Raw genomic sequence first — 20,177 nt, 5'->3', positions numbered from 1 at the left:
TAAACTGCGTTGCGACGTCATTTTATGTTTGTCGAAGGTGAACGATACGGCAATCTATTCCTCTCGACGAGCTCTACATGATGCGCTAATCAAAGTTTCAAAGTTGTGTTTGTTTATGACTGACCATTTTGGCTACGATGGGTGCTCGGTGAAGAACGAGAAGATTGATTTCTGGTGGGTCACAGCGTTTATGTGCGAGGTGGGACAGAGTCGCCATAAATTCATTAATTACGATTTTGACTTCCGTTTATTCGGGACCCCGGGGTCCTGCAATAAGGTTAATTTCCGCATTGTCTGGACAATAGCTGGAATCGTTGCCATCGCAACTTTTCAGTATTCGCAGCAGCGGCTTTTGACTAACCATCGAACAAAGACGGTCACTGGTGCTTTCAGATGCGTTTCTGCAGCCGTCTGGGATTTCTTCCGATATTGAGGAAGCCATCTGAGCTATGCACTTTTAAATAAAGATTGAAAACTCATTTAATTACCACTGATGTTTGTGTTTAGTTTGTTGTCCATCCCCCACACCTCCGATTAGATACGTACGGAACGAATGACATTCAACATATATGCATACATCATGTTGCCCACCCACAAAGGGCAGTTTTATTACGTGGCTCCAGTGGGAAAATATACAGAGCTTGGTCTACGAATGATACGTTTTTTTGGGGTTAGGTCATGTAAACTGGTGTCGTGAACTCTCCACCACCCAACGCAGCCAATTAATAATTAAAGTGTCACGTGAATCAAACTTGCCAAATGTATGACTGCTTCAGCACAGCGGTGTGTATTGGAGAGTAGTATCACAACATTAAAATTTCAGATCTCGAACTCGAAGTCTGAGCTCCTGTTAACAAAGCGAGGCTGGTTGCAATTTCTAGCAAAACGTCATTAGTCAATGTTAATGCTTCGAGAGTACTCTTCAACACACTGGTGGTGTGCTGTTGAAGCAGTAATGCATTGGAATGTTTAATTCACGTGACACTTTTATTCATTGGCTGTGTCGGGTGGAGGAGGGCTTCTGAAATATTTTAAAAATACTCAGTTTAACAGTAGGCTTTCACGACCAATGTTATCCATGATAGAGGTTTTTTTTTGTTAGATCGCGTAAATATAAATGTGTCATAAAGACCGAGACAGGAGAAGGATTTATTCACAATTTTGGCTATCGCCTGATGAAGCTGGTTGTTGTAATTACCGGCGAAATGTCACGGTGCTCGAATTATAAATGTTGAAGTAGGTTTTCTCTCCAATACACTGGTGTGCTGAAGTAGTAACTAATTGTCACGTTCTGTTTACGTGACAAACCTTACTAATTGACTGTTGGGTGGTGGCGGATTTAACGACACATTTATATATTTACGATCTAACCCAAAAAAAACCTCAATTAAATTACTTAAGCAAAAAAAGTTAAGAATCATTATATTGGTCGTGAGAGCCTACGTTTAAAATTAAATTGGCCTGCATATTGCAAGAATGTAACTGTGGATTGTGCGCTTACTTTGAAGGTGTCTGCGTCCTGTCCGTACACCACGATTCTGATTTCCTTCAGCGTCGACTTTGGATTGCGTTTACTGAAGCGTTTGATTTCGTCAAAAAATGTTCCGGCTGTGACGTCTCTTGGAAAATTCAAGTTGCCCGTGCCGATGGCTGGAATGGCCATGGTGTTATAGTTCGATGCATCGGCCTTCTTAAGGCAACTTGACAGGATTTGCTCTAGAATCTGAGAAAGTATATGTTAAGTGACACAAACATACTTTGGCTGTGATAACAAGTGGCCATGTTGAATACATACAGCAAATCCTTCCCTCTCGTGGGTTTAGTTATCTCGCCATTTTGCGGTCTTGCACCAAACTTGTTGAGGCAGAATTCACCAATCGTGTGGCATATGTGGCTCGACCATTCGCGGTTGACCATGAGATTCCTGCACGACTCGTAAGTGCACTGCTCTCGATGACGATGCCATGGAAAAAACACACGCACCATCATCGCCAAGGTGGCTAGATGTTTACTACCTCACCCGGTATTCAGGAGGCTGTAGGTTCGATGCCAACCCTGACGACTAATGTATTTTTGGAGTTTGTGTCTCTCTCTCCCCGTGGTCGCATGGATTTTTCTCCGGGTCCTCCGGTTTTCCCCTCCACATTTAGAATCGACAACAAGCATTTCGAGTATTTTGCTGCTCTAAATTTCCACGTAACAAGCCACTTTGTTGAGCTATCATTTCTGGCCAGGTCGCTTCTGAAAAATCACTGTATAGGTCCCAGGTAACGTGATGTTCCCAGCCTCCAGTGAGAAGGCAGTGAGTTTCAGCTGCACCATTTTTCTTCCTGTTTGTGTACAATACTGTACACGAATACGTGTACTGTACACTACGTTAATTTTGTTTATCCTATACATTCACAAGTTACATTTAACACTAGAAAATATGAATCCTATCTTACATTCAATATAAGTCCTGTGCAATGTGTTGGATTGACACAGGGTGTCGTATTATGAACCAAACCCCATTGAGTTTTTTTCGATTTTCTCATTTGGTTTGCGGACGGCGGATTTAGGGAATTGCGGCGATTTTCAAGAACACAGCCATCATCCACGTAAGACCATATTTCATTCAGTTAACATGAAACATCTTGTTATGGCGAGCTAACAAAAACATGAACATTTTGCACTGCATGCAGTTCGTGTGGTTGTAATGAGAGAGTACACCGACGGACGCCGTCCGGCTGGATAGGCTCCTCTGCATCAGTCATAAGCCAATCAGGATAGGTGGGTTCATCTGGGCCAAAGTTCATGGGCGGAGCTCAAGGGTGCGCGTGGGGACTATTGGGAAGGTTCTAGAGGGGGCGTGGCTAGAGGCGGGGCCTGGCTCCACGTGAGAGGGATATAAGGGGAAGCAGAAAGAGGCTCGGGGTCAGTGTGGGAAGCCTGGAAGTGGGACTGCGTCTCGTCCTCTCGGCACGCCAGCGGCCACGTGGGAGCTCGAGGATCGAATCCTTTGCTTGCCGCCAGCCAGCGATGCGCAAGAACGGAGAGAGTGAGAGAGCCGTGCGCGGGAGGGAGTCAACACACGCCCGCGCAGAAGAGATAGAGAGTGGTGACTCCCCGTGAAGGAGCGCGGAGCTGTACAGCCAACATAGAAATAAAGAAAGTTGCCAGTCAGCGTTCGTCGTCGAAGTGTTTTATTACATACATGGTCACCGATGTCAAGAATTTACCTTTTTGCCCTGTGCGTTCCATTTACAGCAGACTGTGTGGTAGACCTCCTTGCAAGACAGGTTGCATTTGTTTATTTTGACCGCTATGGTATCTCCATCTAGCGCCGACTTATTTTGAGAAATCTCATTGGTAAGAGTTTGCAAGAGTGGCCCAGCCTTCTTGAGGAGGGCGCCAGAAACGGCTCCTTTGGACAGGTCGAGGTCATTGGAGACAGTGTTCACGATCACGTCCGCCTGTTAGGAACATGCACAGTTCACTTACGAATAAAGGAATGTGTATCAGAGCTTCAGTGTCACAGTTGCTGAATACAGTAACATGAGCCCAACATAGCAAGCAGTAAGCAACAAAAACCAGCACAAATGAAGGTGTAATAAGATTAACAGTGTTTCTTCATTATGTCGCGAGGGATACGTTCCGGAGATGCTCGTGAAAAGCAAATTTGGCGGATAATGATTTGGCCATTGAAGACCTATCTTCGTAATCAATGACCGTAAATACATTCATAAAGAAGATATTAAATAAATGAAAAGCATCATAACAAACAAATAATTGGTTATAATAAACATAAAGTCAATACGAATACATCTTAAAGCATTAAATCATAGTTTATAAATGAACTTACCTTGATCTCATCACTATATCTCTCATCACTTTCTCGATTTCGATGCAGGAAATCGTGTAGAGTTCCAGATGCAAATCGCTGATAGCCAAAATCGCGGATAGCAAGTTCGCGAATAACGAGGGGATACCGTAATACGTTCCTTGAACGTTATTAACAAATGGCCTCACCTCTTCTCTGTCGCCTGTTCTCTTCCCTCCCCTGGCCCCTTCCACTCCTTCCCGTCCCTCCCCTATAGCCCTTTCATGACCCCCTAAGGATCCCTCTATTGGTCACTTATTCCTCAAACCTTGTAGCACGCCCCCTATCAATTACATCCCTCCATTCTGTGTCATCGCTTTGTAAACTAAGTTACAAAGCACCCTGAGTGAAAGTGCTCTATCGATGAGTATACAATTAGATATGAAAAAACAAGCTTGTGGATCGGGCCATGTGATGTTGAGGCGCGTGGTCTCACAGTGACTAGAGTACTGCTATTACGATAATACAATTTTTATTTTACCAGGTAAGTCCCCACTGAGCTATATAGCTCTTTTTCAAAAGCGACCTGGCTATCACAAATGATCGTTCAATGGCTTATGATGTTAAAATGTATAGTAGCCAAATACACTGAAACGTGTGATGTCGATTCTAAATGTGGAGGGAAAAACCGGAGGACATCTTGTAACTGAAAATAGTTAATGAAGTACGGGCCTGGGGAATTGACCTGGAGTTCAGCATCAGCGTCGGGACAGTGGTGTGCAGCGTGAGGCCATAGTCTAGGACTGTTGTTGTCTTGGTGTGGTCCGGGACTTGATGTCGTTGGTTTTCTGCCTTTCCCCAAGCTTGTATTTGGTGTTGACGTATCGGCATGAAATTATGTACTTGTGTGCAATTTTAAAAGGAAATTGGCACTATTTGGACACATTTAAGATAAACAACATGAAAATTAAAAGTGTGTTCTGAAAAACGGAAAGAACCAGAAAAAGAGGAAGACCTAATATAGAATGGCTTGACGACGACAAAAGAGATTGGTGCCAGCAAGATGTGGCACAAATCATGAAATGTGCAGTGGACACATTATGGCTATCTGCCCATGGATCGTGATGATGTACAATTTGTATTTTATAGTTTATATTAATTTTTAGCGACTTGCTTATCGTTCGCTGTTATATTGTTTTACTTATTGTTTGTTGATGTAACTCACTGGTACCCGTGCCCCTACTGTACATTTAAAGACGGTCACTGCATTTATGTGGCCGTCTGGAACGCTCTTTCTTCCGATTATTAGGAAGCCACTGGAGCTGCAGACTTTTACATTTCGATTGAAAACTAATTTACTTATGCATGCTTTTTGTGATTAGTTTGTTCTTCCTCTGCACCTCCGATTATCACAGCAACGTACGGTGCAAAAGAAGTTAAACATATATACGTACAGTTATGTAACTGAGGTATCTTCAAAGTTGTCATGAAGTAGCACATAACACATGCGTGTTAATGAAGCACACTACAGGAAACTGTTACTTACCACTTCATTTTCCAGATTCCCTTTGGCAAGTTGCACTCTCAGACCAGACTTTGTTTCATAAACATTGGGGTCAAATTGCATCTTTGTGCCTACCTTTGAATAATCTTCTTCAATCTGTTAAAAGAGAAAGATGCAATGTAATATTACGCAAATAAATAACTATTTAAGGAAGTGGTTACAATACGTATGTAAGGGTGTGTCATGTGTTTGCTAGCTGTCCGTGTATGCATTGTGAGCATGTTCCGGCATCGGCGCATCATCATGGATGCATGCCTGGTCCAAGCAAAATACATCTGCATGATTTAGTGATGGAACAGTGGAAGCGGGTCCATGTCCTTGACACCACGATCTACCATAGAGCTCAACTGCCCACTGACCATCGCCTTTTCATCTGTAAGGTGCATCTGCCATTCTTCCATTCCAGTGGTGGGTGTCCATCTAGAACCCCATTCAAACCCACAGTGGCCTGGTCTCAGCTAGCTGATGAAATTTGCAAGCAAGAATTTCATCATTGGTTGCAGCAGGGGTTGACATCGCCCCCCCCTCCTCCTGATGCTGAGGGTAAATGGACGAGGTTTAGGACTGTGGTTCATGCAGCTGCAATGGCTTCTTTGGGTGCATGGTCCAAACCCCCCCATAGACCCTGGCTGACGGAGGAGGTGTTCCGGATAACTGAGAAAAAGTAACAGGCCCACTCCCACCATCTGCAGCTTCCCACATCGGAGGTTAGGAAAGCGGTGCGGTGACGCAAGGATGAGTGATGACCATGGTCTGTTGAGGAGATAGAATGTGCCTCAATAACCAGCAATCACAAATCACTATATAATATCAGTCTATAATTCCATCAAAAAAGTAACTTGCAGTGGCACACCCATCACCATTCTTAGGGGAAAGAACGGTGCTCCAGTCTCCGACCTCCAGAAACAGGCTTGTAGGTTTACAGAACATTTCCGTGAAGTCTTGGGGGAGAGGAAATCCCTAAACCCAGAAAACATCATGGCGCAAGGTGGGGATGACCCTGTTCGGCTGCGGTATTTCAATATTGGAAAATGTAGTCACCCCCAGTGAGTGACTGGCTGAAGTGCCATCTGTTGAGGATGTACAGAAGGGAATCCAGTGTCTGAGACCAGGAAAAGTGCCGAACAGAGATGATCTCCCAAGAAAACTGCTGAGGGAGTGTGGCATTAGTGTGCAGTCTGCCCTATACTACATCATAATAATAGTCTGGACCACTGGATGGGTTCCACAGGATTGGAACGATGCCCTGGCGGTTCCCATCTTTTAGAAGGGAGATTGCACAGACTTTAACAACTACTGCGGCATCTCCCTCCTCATTGCACCAGGAAAGGGTCTTGCAAGAATTATTCAATATCACCTTGCCAGGCACACTGAGGAGAGGCTTGTGAATCCCAAATGTGTTGTCAGATCAGGGCGGTCCTATACAGACGCCATATTCTATGGTCAAGGCCTATGATGCCATCAATAGGCTCAGGCTCTGATTTGTTCTTTGTGATTTTAGAGTCCCTGATTATCTGATCACAATCATTAAAACCCTTCATGATGGTGGGCAGACCCGGGTAAAGCTACGAGCCATTCCCTGTTCACATTGGGATACAACAGGGATGTCTTCTGGCTCCTACATTATTTCACATCCTTTTCGACCATGCACTTCGAGAAGCCTTCCATGGCTGTACCGGAAGAATCTCCATCTGGTACAGATACAATGGTAGGCTGATCGATGTCTGGGTGTGGTCGAGGGATGGCTTACTATTGGTCAATAATGTTATGTATGCTGATGATCTGGTGATTGATGCTCACTCAGTCCCATCGGTGAGCTCCTCTGGCAGGTAAGGGGGATATATGGGCATGGCACGGGCTGGAGAATAGATTAACTGATGCGGTACAGGAGGATGTGGAGCTGAGCGGACTTGCCAAAGACTGGTACCAGCGGTGTCAAGATCCTTACTCTGCCAACTTGCAGAAAGTTGGGACAGGAAGTGGCACAAATGGTGTATCTGCCACTCATCTCTGTCAGTCAATCCATGGCACCTGGGTCTGTCCTGTGACCTGTCAGTGAGTCTTGGAAACGTCACGTGGCCTGAGAGTACAATTCGCCTGGAACAGCTGTGGTGACGTTTCTACCACTTCATGGAAAATGGCGGCTGTTCTTGTGCTTGCTTAGCATTAGCTATATATAAGGGAAATGTGTGGATATGTGTCTGTTCGACATGTTTAGCATACTTCCCAACATACTACAAACTTGAAATTTGGCATGTGGATAGGTTCCATACTGTACACAATGTAAAAAGTATAAATATCTACTTTGTATATTTTTTTTGGGGGGGGGGGGGGATGACCATGAAGTGTGTGGCATCAACCCGCAAGACACGAGTTAAGCGCTCTGCAATGCTTACCCCTACCATATGGCTCTTCGCGCGCCGTAGTTCTAGAGCTGTTAACAGCGTGCCGGGAGATTTTAGGTGGCGCTTCGCTCCTGACCAATGAAGCCATTGGCTTCTCGAAGTTTCAATACATGTCCGTGCGAAGAACGGGTACAACTGCTATCTTAAATATAAAGCGGAAAATACATCTGTTTGTTTGTGTGAAGCAGCAAAAACTCTCGAACGCTGAGCTCTGACGTCATGAAATTTGCACAGCTTATGCTGTCTGGAATTTCTAAGTGAACGCGAATATTTTAAGCTCGCCGCGTCATTCCCTTCCCGAGTTGCCAAAATCGACCTTACGTGTAAGTGAGTTAGGGTTGAAGTTCCTTGAGTGCAAAAACATTCGATTTAGGTAAATGTATTTGTTGTGGCTTTTTTCTTTCTAGCAAGAATCACATTTTTTCAGGGTTTTTCAGGAAAATATAAGGGAATATAAAAGTAATCCAAGACAAGAATCCAAGTCTCGGGCGAAGCCGTTTAGTAAAGCTAATAGCTGTATATAATACAAATGATGCATTAATTAATAGTGCATGAACATTTAGAAAATATATACCGTAAGTAAATTCATCTCAAAAGCCTTGGTGTGATCCCTTTGTAAACGTAACAGTAATATAAGTTTGCTAAATACTAAGTTCATTTATCTTCACCATGCAGCATTAATAATATGAGTAAGAGTCTATGGGACGCTTTTTTTTAATTAATTAATGACATGTGACCATAGTTCTCACCGTATTTTTTTTGCGTTGTAAGGACTCATAACGAAATGACGTGTTTTCCTTTACACTGTAAGGGAAGTCACGGGGCTTTGCTTTAGCTTCATAGTAAGGTTCTTCTCGTACTCGTTCTTCATTCTCAGTAGTGAAGAATAAACTGCTACCAAATGAACGTGGATTCTCCTCACCGAGATAGACTCTTAAATATTGCGTCATGGCCATCGTCGTATCATCATCTGTGGTAGTCAGCTGGATGTCGGTCATGGAAGTTTCCTTCCGCGCGTGGCTGTCACAAAATTCCTTGACTGCCATCATAATTGTTTGACAGCATAAAGGCAGCGGGAAACCAAAGTGTGCCTCGGAGCTAAGGGCAGGGATGGCGATGGATTTGCATTTGTTTTGCACGGCGATCTCAAGACTTCGAACCACTGAATTTTTCAAGGCGTTCAATTGGGGAGTTGGTGGCTGATCATCATCCCATTTGACGCCGACCACGTTGATCAGGAACTTACAAGGCAGTGCTCCAGCACCAGTAAGTACTGCGTCTCCCATGCGAAAGGGCCCTCTGTTTGAGACCACCTTGTTATCTCTCTCGGTCTGAATGATCTGGCCACCCACGTCCACCAGCGTCTTAGATAGGCAACCAACACTCTTCAGATGCGTGTCCACGGCATTGACCATGACGGCCACACGTTGACGTTGCATTTCCCCTTTCTGTACGGATACTGCTATTCCATTCATATACGTCTTGTGTAGAACCTTAGCCTGGGATCTCTGCTGCTGCTGTTGCTGGTCTTCAGGTGGGTCTAGAATAATGATGGCCTTGTGTGTCACCTCCAAGCTGTCCAGAAATATTGTGCCCCTTTCGTGTAAAAATTTAGCACCTCCAGGTTTTTTAATGCACTTCCTTTTCGACATAATGCTCGTAGAAAGGCCTTCAAAATATTTGATAACTTCATCTTTGTCTTTCACCTTCAGAGTAACCATGTAGCCAATCGTTTGATCGCGTTCTTCTTTGTTTATCTTAGTAATAGCTGGTAGTTGATTGGATACATCACAGAATTTCTCAACGTAATTCTGGACCCCCTTTGACCGTAACGGTATAAACACAGTTTCTATTGAGTAATCAGAAATGAATTGTTTAATTTTTTCCCTCACGTCATCAGTGACACCTTTTAACCCTACAATGACTGCTTCCTTCCCCTCCTGCTTATCACAATGTATTTCGAACGATATATCATCTGCTCCAGGAAGGGAAACATTGCAACTGTTATTCAGACTTTCCATGAAATATTCCCAATCTGTGTAGTGTTGCTTTATGTCAAAATTATGTTCAAATTTGACGACAGTTTCTGTAATTGCATGCTCAAGAGCTCTAACTGCTGCTATCAGATCTTCATCACTTGCACCAATAACTACGATATCACCTCCCAGTTCTCCAATAGTGGCCTCTATTCCCTGTTTAATGAATGTATTTTGAACGAAATCGTCATGGTTCATGCGAAGGAGGAAAGATTTACGTTTTGGAGAAGCCTCCCAAAACTTCTCAGAAAACTGCATCGTCAGCTCGACAAGCTTGTTATACATTTCTGCACAGTCATCTTTAGGCCCTTCTAGAACCACCGCTCTCTTTCCCAAGTCCAGCTGTATCTTCACATCTGGGAATTTTTGCCCCACGCGTTTGTAAAAATAATTCTGTTTTATCAAATCAAATTGTCTTTGTTTCACAACTAGTTGCATTTGCTTATTGTTTTGTCTTTTTTTAACTCAAACATAAGATCCTCTTGTAAAGCAGAGAGTTGTTCCATCACAATGTTGACTTCTGATTTTAGACCGACAATATCTAATTGATTATTTAACCTGTCCAAAGTAATCTCAACTGTGTCCTTTTGGTCTTTGAGAAGTCTTGATGCCAAATTGTCAAATATCCGTGAATCCACTTTCTCAGATGAGTGGGAATATTTATCGAAAAATGTTTTCATTTCTTCCTGTATAGTTTTTGGCCATTTTTTTTGCACAACGTAATGCAATTCACTTTCAGGCATGTCTGGTTCGATTGTTAAAAGTTCCTTCGAGCCTTGGGTGGGCCAATGAAAAGTTGCTTTATTCTGCTTCAAATGTTCCTTAAATTCGCCTGGATGCTTCACAACAAATTCCATCACGTGTGCGTCTACTTTGAGAGACTGAGCATCCGGTAGCTTCATTCCTTCTCCATCCCATGGGACCACCGCCAACGCGTACTTCTGATAGTAGCGATGGACGAGTAATGATCTATTTTTGTAACGCCATTTTATCTTGAGGACCTTTTCGACATCTGTATTAACAGTGAAACATGCATCTGTAATCGTTAGAATTGCAATATTTATAAACGTACAGTATATCAGCAATCGGTGTCTATGTCATCAACATAAACATCTCACGCTTTTGAATTATACAAACCCAAGACCAACATCGGAATTCCAAGTTAATTAAATTGTTATCAGAAAAATATTGGTCAAAGCCAAATTGGTTTTTACATTCATAAAATGCCTTCATAAAAGTCTTACTGGGGAAGATATTTGACGTGTGAAGCAATCGTGCATGTTATTGTAAACACATTACATTTTCAACATAATAGATATACACAGTTCCAAGAAAAAAGTTTGTGAACCCCAATGATAATTAAGGAAATTCCACAGATTTCACATGATAGCCTTCTTCAATCAACTGGTATTTTCTTAAATATCCAATAGGGTTTATATTCACCAATTCCATGTATTTTGTAACAAAATGATGTATCAATTAAACAATTATTGAGGTTCAGGGTATGTGAAAAAGTAAGTGAACCCCTGGTTTCATTAACTCAAAGGAATAATTGGAATCTGGTGTTTAAATAATTAGGTAGATCTTTATGGGTAAGTTTGAGAAGCCCCACCCTATTTAACGATCCGAAATGTTTTGAGTTTGGTCTTCATCATACAGGTGTGTGAAAACAAATTAAACCTCTTGAGGACCTCAGAAAATGTATGCTCATCAGTCAGGGTTAAAATACCATTTCTAAGGATTTGAGGCTCCACCAATCCACTGTTAGACAAATATTCAACAAATGGTGAAAGTTCAAGGCCACAGTAATTCTCGCCAGGAGCAGTCGCCCTACCAAAATCTCTCCAAGAACAAACCTGAAAATGATCAAGGAAGTCACAAAGCACCCCAGAGAAACATCCAAAGATCTGCAAGCCACTCTTGCCATGGCTAATGTGAGTGTTCATGTCTCAACTATCAGAAAAAAATATTTACCAAGAATGGTGTTCATGGAAGGATAGCAAGGAGAACACCACTGCTCTCCAAAAATAACCTTGCTGCCTGTCTGAAGTTCGCCAAAGAGCACATCGATGATCCACAAGACTTCTGGAACAATGTTCTCTGGACAGACGAGTCAAATGTATAACTTTTTGGCCTCAATGAGAAACGTTATGTTTGGTGAAAACCAAACACTGCTTTTGAACAGAAGAACCTCATCCCAATCGCCAAGCGTGGTGGTGGGAATGTGATGGTTTGGAGCTGCTTTGCTGCCTCAGGACTTGCCATCCTGGAAACAACCATACATTCTGCATTGTATCAGAAGATTCTAGAGAATGTCAGGCTATCTGTTGACACTGAACCAAAAATGAGTCTTGCAGCACGACAATGATCCTAAACATACAAACAGATCTACAGAAGTATGGCTGCAGAAAAAAAATTCCACATTTTACAATGGCCTAGTCAAAGTCTGGACCTAAACCCCATCGAAATGTTGTGTGGCAGGACCTGAAGTGAGCTGTCCATGCAAGGCAACCCTCAAATGTCACCGAGTTGAAGGAGTTTTGTCAGAAAGAATGAGCCAAAATCCCTCAAATCCAATTTGACACTGACAAACAGTTATAGAAAACCCTTAGTTGCAGTCATTTGCTGCTCAAAGGGGTGTCGCCAGTTACTGAATCTAAAGGTTCACATACTTTTTCACACATGGTTATTGAATGGAGAAGCATTTGAGGATAAATAAATGTTGAAAGAGTATGACGTTTTTGCGTATTTTTTTAAATCAGGTTATCTGTATCTATTATTAGAACTTAGATTAAGATCTAATAACATTTTAGGTTTGAAATATGTAAAATATGTGAACTTTTTAACGGCACTATGCTAAAAAATTCTGGAAATTGCTGGTTGTCCAACTTTATTTCAGCTTGCATCAGTGATTATCACTCATGAAGGGAGACAAGGAGGGTGTTTTGGCTCTAATTTACAATCCAGGGAGGTTCAGCAACCAAAATACCAAGAAAAAAGTTTTTTTCGAATTCGATAAAAATATCCCGTCAATATTTTCAAGAGCCGAAATGCACTGTGTGGTGAATACGAGACGGTGGTCCATAATAGATATCGCCATGAAGCGGCAGTCCTTAAAGAGCCCCATGTTGTCGGCAGCCAAACAGCCACAAGCGGGGGAGGGGCAGCCAAAGAGCCAAAAGGAGGCATCCAAATAGCCATAAGGGGCGGCCAAAGGGCCGCAGGTTTCCAATCCCTGACCTGGCAGGTTCACTCATTGCTCTTACCATTTTTCTCCCCAGCGGATTGCTATTAGAAGCCATCATTTTATTTCAGATCTTTTGTATGTTTTTAGTTGCGTAATGTATATAACGAAGCAGTTTTTACGGTAAATATGCAACAGTAAGCATGAAGGTAAGAGTTTTTTTTTTCTACGTATGTTTACCTGGCAAACTGCTCAAGTATATCATTGCCGTGCTGTCTGCAGTGCTAATTTCCACCCTTTCCACTTTGACATGTTTTCGATCAAAATGCGTCTCGAGATCTTCCTCAGCAACCTGCTCTGGCAGATTCTCAATCCGTACGATCTTCGTGACTGGAAGTTGCACTGCCTTGATCTTAATTTTTCTATGAGCCTTTGTCTCACAACGGCTGATGAATCGCTGTATGTCTGCAGAGAAACAGAAAGGGGGAGTACAACATAAATATTGTTTACAGATCTCCAATAATTTTTGTGTGTACTCTTTGGTTCTATTCGGTAAAGTCACGTAGGTAAAAATAAAACAACAAAAAATCACGACGTTTGGCCTTCATCAGGTGAAGGGACTGGACCGTCCAGAGGACAGCATTGGAGTGAAGACAGCAAGCCCAGGTCGCGTCCTTTAAGCTGTGTGGGAGGAAACAAAAAACGCCTTGACAAAGGAATTAGCATAAAATGATGTACTGGACCGGCACGGTGGGGGGGGGGGGGAGTTGACATAATGTTGGAGTGAAGGCAAATAAGCTGCTGTGAAAGTTTGTAATACCACTACTTGAATAAATATACTGTACCATTGAAAATTAGTTTAATGTTTGGTTTGACTTAGAACATCTTTAAAATGATAGCTTAATTTGAAACCATCCTCTCGGTTGAAATTGTGTCTGTGTTTGTAAATCTGAATTGCCTCGTGGGCAAATCTCTGATAAGACGTTTCGGCCACAACACAAGTGGCCTTCATCAGGTGAAGGGACGACTGTCCAGAGGACAGCGTTGGAGTGAAGACGGCAAGCCCAGGTCGCGTCCTCTAAGCTTTTTGTCGCGGCATCTTTTGAGGAAGGTCAGCGTCTCGATGAGCTTTGACTTCTTGTCCCGTTGTCTGTTGAAAGCTCTAACAGATAGGTGAAAGCCCTCCCCATAGAGGTTATCAATTCTAGATTTGAAGCTTTCGTGACTGCAAGGATCCATACTCTTAAAGGACGCGACCTGGGCTTGCTGTCTTCATTCCAACGCTGTCCTCTGGACAGTCCAGTCCCTTCACCTGATGAAGGCCACTTGTGTTGTGGCCGAAACGTCGTGATTTTTTGTTGTTTTATTTTTACCTACGTGACTTTACCGAATAGAACCAAAGAGTATGGATCCTTGCAGTCACGAAAGCTTCAAATCTAGAATTTTTGTGTGCATTGTATTTAGCGTAATGTAACCAGTGTCAATTGTGAGGCTTAGCCAATCAAGGAAATACAGGCAGACCTCGCCGAACATGCCATGTTGGGCAACACTGTGTTCCACAATAAAAAAACCTTACGGGAAAAATAAGGATGAATTCCTGGGTCGGAAATTATCAGCCCCTCCCTCCTTCTTTGGTTAACTAATTCTATTAAATTTTTGCCGTTGGTATTGCGCTAAAGGATGCTGAGTCACTCTCCATTTCTTGTATGTGTGTGTACACTTTATTTTTCAATTGCACCTCAACACAAATCCCTCGTGTCCATTATTCTTTCAGAACCTCGGCAATCATCACACAGTGCTTGCCACAAATGAACCACAATACCGTGCTGTCGTCCAGGAGCATAAACCATCATCACATGAACTCTGGTCATCCTCACAGCAGGAGCTTTTGGCTAACCATCGAACAAAGACGGTCACCACATCGCACGCTTTCAGATGTGCTTTTGAGGCCGTCTGGAATGCTCTTCCTGGAGTTATATACTTTTAAATCTATATTGAAAACACATTCCTTTAGAACTGAGGTATTATTTATTTTTCATAAGCGACCTGGCAACAAATGAGAGCTCAACAAAGTGGCCTATGTTGACATTTATAGCAGCAAAATCTACATAATATCAATGCAGAGGGAAAAACTTGAAAACCCGGAGAAAAAAATCCACACAACCATGGGGGAGAACATGCACACTCCAAATATATAGCAGACATCAGGGTCGGTATCGAACCCCCGACCTCCTGCATTCCAGCACTGCACCCAGCATGTTGACATCCAGCGATGTCACTACAATTACAATGCAAGTATCAGAGCATTTATAGCTCTGGTTGAGCAGTTATATCTATGGGATACCTTTTTGCAAAAAAGGGTAAAACCCATTCTTACGTTTCCATACTTGTTGGGAAGTTTTACAGAAAATGCATGCATACGTATAACCTTGATTCCGTTTTTGACTTGATATCTAATAAAATAATTCAAATGATTCCCAAACATATCAGTGGTCACAATGCACATGCACATTACTCTCTCAATGCAGAATGTTTAACTTACCGATTTCAGTGAAGAAAGTTACAATTTTATAATGTTCATTGTCAGTGTCATCCATGTTGAACTCCTCTGTGGCACTGCAGTTTTCAATGAACATTTTCAGAGTTTCTTTGTCCACTGGTCCTTCAAAGCCACTGAGCAAAACCCTCCACGGGTCCAGAGATTCCACTTTTGGCTTTGCGGATACGACCACGAATTCAGAACACACTACTTCAGTGCCCTTGATGATGTGCTTCTGCTTTAGTACCCGTTCAGCCACTAATAAACAAAAAATCTAATGTTAATAGCACATTGATTATCGGCATGGCAAAGTTATTAAAATCGATAGATCATGTATGTATTTATTTTGAACTTCTTTGAAACTGTACATAGCGAATCATGCAAGGGAAGGCCAACAAACTCAACACGAAAAGCACATAGTGAATCGTGCAGGGGAAGGACAACAAACTAAACACAAAAAGCAGTTCTCAAAACAATGAGTTTTCAATTTAGTAGATTTTAAAGTTCATAGCTCCAGTGGCTTCCGAATATTTTGAGGAAGAGCGGACCAGACGACCACAGAAGCAGATCTGAAAGCGCGCAACGCAGTGACCACCGTCTTTAAAAGTTTAATATTAATATCTTGACTTAAAGCTTTCGTGACTGCAGGAATTCATATTCTTTGGGTCTTTCGGCAAAGTCACTTAGATAGGTTCAAAATAATAAAATAAACAAAAACTACGGCGTTTCACAACACAAGCGATCGTCATCAGGAGGAAAAAAGGGGGTCAATATTAATAGCACATTGAACACCAGCATAGCAATGTTATTAAAATTGGTAGATCATACTGGCAGAGTTAATGTGACCTGTTGATCCATTCGGTTATTATGAAGTAGTTTTGTTATTAATTTAATTTGGAGCGTAATATTTATTTTAGAATGTAATTCACGACGTAATTCGATTTGAAATGGCTATTCATGTGTAGTGACATATGACGTCATGAGTCTATCGGGACTTTACGAGCGTAGGGACATATTATGTCACTACCGTGTCGGCTCGGTACGGGTGTCACGGGGATCGTGTCAGGCCGAGGCATTCCACGTGGACCCAACAGGATACGTGACCGGATAAAGGGGGGGGGGTGGCAGGGGCCCCAGCCGGAAGCTTGGGTGTCATGTGGTTGGGGACCCGGACCTTCCTGAAGAATTGAGAAGGGGGGCGTGACCTGGGGCAGAGCCGGCCACGCTGGAGCGGTTAGAAGCGGGGTGTGAACGGGGAACTGGGCTGTTCTACTCCGGGATGAAGACGCCATGAGAAGTCCTCAAGTCTCTGATCGTCGTTCGTGACCAGGCAGCCGTCACCTGCCCTGGGTCACGCTGTGTAGTGTTCCCCGAGTGTGTGAGATTTGGAAGGTGGTCACCACCTTATGTATAGTGTTCACGTTGGTGTTATGTGTTATGTGTTAATAAATAGTGTTGCCTCCAAGTCGAGCGTGCGCCTCAATCGAACCCATTACACATGTGTGAGCAATGGTTGGATTGCAGGATTAAGCCATCTCCCTTTGTTGTCAAGTGTTAGCCGAGTCTATCCAGCGATAGTAGTACTGTTACAGTGTAAACGCTCTACCACTCAAAGTATTTAAATGCATTTTAGAAAACTGAAACTAACCTTAGCGTATCCAAATCACTATGAATGTGCAGGACGCGTCTCAGTTACCTGATGGATCTGCAAATGTAATCACCCAATATTTATCCTCCTCCTCCTCAATCGTCCAGATGGACATCGGGTCTTCCAAGAAGGGCCGGTCCAGCCGGTCCCTTTGAAGGTGACGCTTGACCGGTTGTGAGAGGCACGGCAGGCCGCTTCCGAAAATTCCGCCAGCCGGCAGGTGGCTAATGAGCGCCTGCCCAAACACCAGGCTGCGGGTCTCCCATGGGTGGGGGCCAAAAGGCGTGGCTACATTGCCCCCAGGTTCCCATTGGCACATCTCCCAAATTACATCGCCCTTGGCAGGGCCCCATTGAGGTCGTGGAGGTCCGACGACCGCATTGCGGCGGCGTACACCCGTCCCAGCTCAAGCGTTATGTACCATCTAGCCTGGAGGACCCACCCCCACTCCCGGAGTGGCCGGTGGGCGATGCGTCCGTCGTGCCTGACCGGCCGGGTCTCGTTGACGGAGGCGACGTTCGCCCTGTGTGTGTGCCCCCAGGCCCCTCCCAAGTAAGGCCAGCGGAGACTCCTCGGCCACCGGAGGCCAGGGCGGTGAGCCCATCGCCCGCTAACGGACCGCTTGCATGGGCGGCGGACGCCACGTGCGGAAGCGGGCCGGCGGCGCATACCCGCTCGAGGGGGATGCGGCTCCGGTGATGGCCCTTGTGGCCATTCATCAGGCCCGGCGCCAGCTCGGCGCTGTTGGGTGGAAGATGCCCTCGGGCTCTCTCTCTTTGTTTTTGTTTTATTGTTGTGCCTGAGGGGCCGTGCTGCCCTAAGGTTGAGTTATTCTAGCAGCTGGTTTTGCCTTCAGGCCCAGGCATGTTCTTAGTTGTTCGGCCTTCGGTCCGGGGTTGAGCCCCGTTTGCTTGGTGGTTGCAGCCGGGTCGGCTGTTTTTTTTCACGGCGGGGTGGGGGGGGGGTAATGTAGAGGAGTAAAATGGGGACATGACGTCATGCATGCCGTCCGGTGCTATGACATCACGGAACGTGGCGTCATAGCGCTGTGTGACGTAAGCGGGGTCGTTGCTGGAGTCGGGGCTCGGAGTAGGGTGGAACAGGGAGCCAGGAGTGAGGGAGTAGGGATAGGAAGGAGCACAGCGCCAGGGCTGGAGGTGGCTGCGCTCCTTGGTCGGCCGTGTCGGATGAACCCACGGCCGGCACAGAGGAGGTAGCACAGGGCAGCTGGCTGTGTCGGGAATTAGTGGGACCTAGCCCGGGACCCCAAACGCCCGGGACCACAAACCCCTGGGAGTTGTTACACCCTTGTGTATTGTAAATAACCCTAAAAAAACTTACGGCGAAAGCCCTTAACCTTCAAACCGTCTCCGAGTCGTTGCCGACTACTCTTCTACACATGTATTGAATAATTTATATTTCCATGAATTTCTATTTGCAGCATTTACACAAATGTCCTGTCAATGCCAAATGTTATCCCGGTTTAGCCAATAAATTGGAGCGCTGCTCAAACTAAAATACCGTACCGGCGATCTTCTTTAAGTATCCTCTACTCGTTCGGGAAACTGGCTAAGAGGGATCATCCGTGTAACAAATCAAGATAAAGTAAGCCAGACTGATAAAGTATGAAAAATAAGAATAGGTGTTTTACTCTTTCTGGAAGAAAAAAAAACAGGTGTTTCGATGTTGAAACACCAAATATAAACATTTTGCAAGGAATCAAGTCCTGCATTCACCACACGAACTTGTGGTGAGCATGCAAACATACTTTGATAATATATGATAATATATAGATTTATTTATGGCCTAGTCTCACTACCAGTGTCAGACTAGAGAATGCCAAAAGGCGAGCAGTACAAAGACAATTTTAAAAATGTATCCCATGATAAAGCTGCTCAACCCGAGCTATAAATGCTCTGATACTTGCATTGTCTTTGTACTGTTCGCCTTGACATGAACTAATAAATGTAAACAATATTACAATATTTAAATTAGTGTATCATCGAATGTGCAGGATGTGTTTCAGTTACCTGTTGAGTCTGCAAAGGTAATCACCCAATATTTATCCTCCTCCTCGATCATTGCGATGTCTCCTCCACCAGACCTCCTCTCACTTTCAAAATACATCGACATGATCTCCGTGTCCACGTTTGCCGTCTTTTCTACTTTGATCTTTGCGAACAGCGCTGGAACACACATATACATACACGCAAAACCTGTCGCATTTTAAGAAATGCGTTTGTATTTTTCAAAGAAATAGGCGAAAACATAATTTCCACCAGTGGTTCACCTGGATCCGTCATGGATTGACGCAAGAGACGTTTCAGAAAACGCGACTCTTGTGTATGTTTAGCACTTGATACCGTAAAGCATACGTCCAGTTCGATAGAAGAAAATCGATGAATTTTTATGTTAATGGGCACACAACAATGGACGTGGAGACTTTTTGCAGGTGGGTTTCTATTAATCCGTGACTCCAGCTCGAACCCTCAGCGCCTGTACACAAGAAGTAACACTTTTACTTCAGCCCGTTTCTCACTGCCTCACTGCTTAGCAACAGTGCCCGATTAAGCTAGAGCGGGCGTGTAGCATATGTTATAAAGGGTCCCTAAATAAATAAAAAACACGGAAATATTAAAACACATAAATGTTTAACTTGTATAGTAAAGTAATTGTATGTTTTCATTTGCTATAAGCCAGATACTACAACAAATCGCTAACCTTAAACACCCAGTCGTTCATAAAGTTGAAGGTGGTACTGTAGTAATAGAGCAATTGTAGAATCACTTGAACCAGAATTGATAGCTTGACAGCATTTATCGCGGGGCCCTTGACAGTGCGGGGCTCTTAGCATTTGTAGCTACTTTTGCTACTAGGATAATCCGGCACTGCTTAGCAACATTGCTGCTGTCAATCTGATATTGATTTCTCTATCAACCCACTGATTAATATAAATAACAACAATGTATTTACTGACATTCAACAGCATTTAACATTAAACG

At 43.7% G+C, this 20,177-nt stretch overlaps 1 long non-coding RNA gene across 1 annotated transcript in view; it reads left to right on the top strand.

The window, feature by feature from the left end:
- LOC142907123 (uncharacterized) overlaps positions 1 to 19,294 on the top strand; it is a 72,923-nt gene extending 53,629 nt beyond the window's left edge. The window contains exon 4 of the long non-coding RNA XR_012930812.1: positions 17,717 to 19,294. This is a non-coding gene — a long non-coding RNA (uncharacterized LOC142907123). The remainder of the gene's footprint in view (positions 1 to 17,716) is intronic.
- The last annotated feature ends 883 nt before the right edge of the window (positions 19,295 to 20,177 follow it).

This window comes from Petromyzon marinus, chromosome 75 (genome assembly GCF_048934315.1).
Source record: "Petromyzon marinus isolate PM22_M1 ecotype Great Lakes invasive population chromosome 75, UKy_Petmar_22M1.pri1.0, whole genome shotgun sequence".
NCBI classification, from domain to species: domain Eukaryota; kingdom Metazoa; phylum Chordata; class Hyperoartia; order Petromyzontiformes; family Petromyzontidae; genus Petromyzon; species Petromyzon marinus.
Note: the sequence above shows the minus strand (reverse complement) of the source record. Positions and strands in the feature narration are given on the sequence as shown.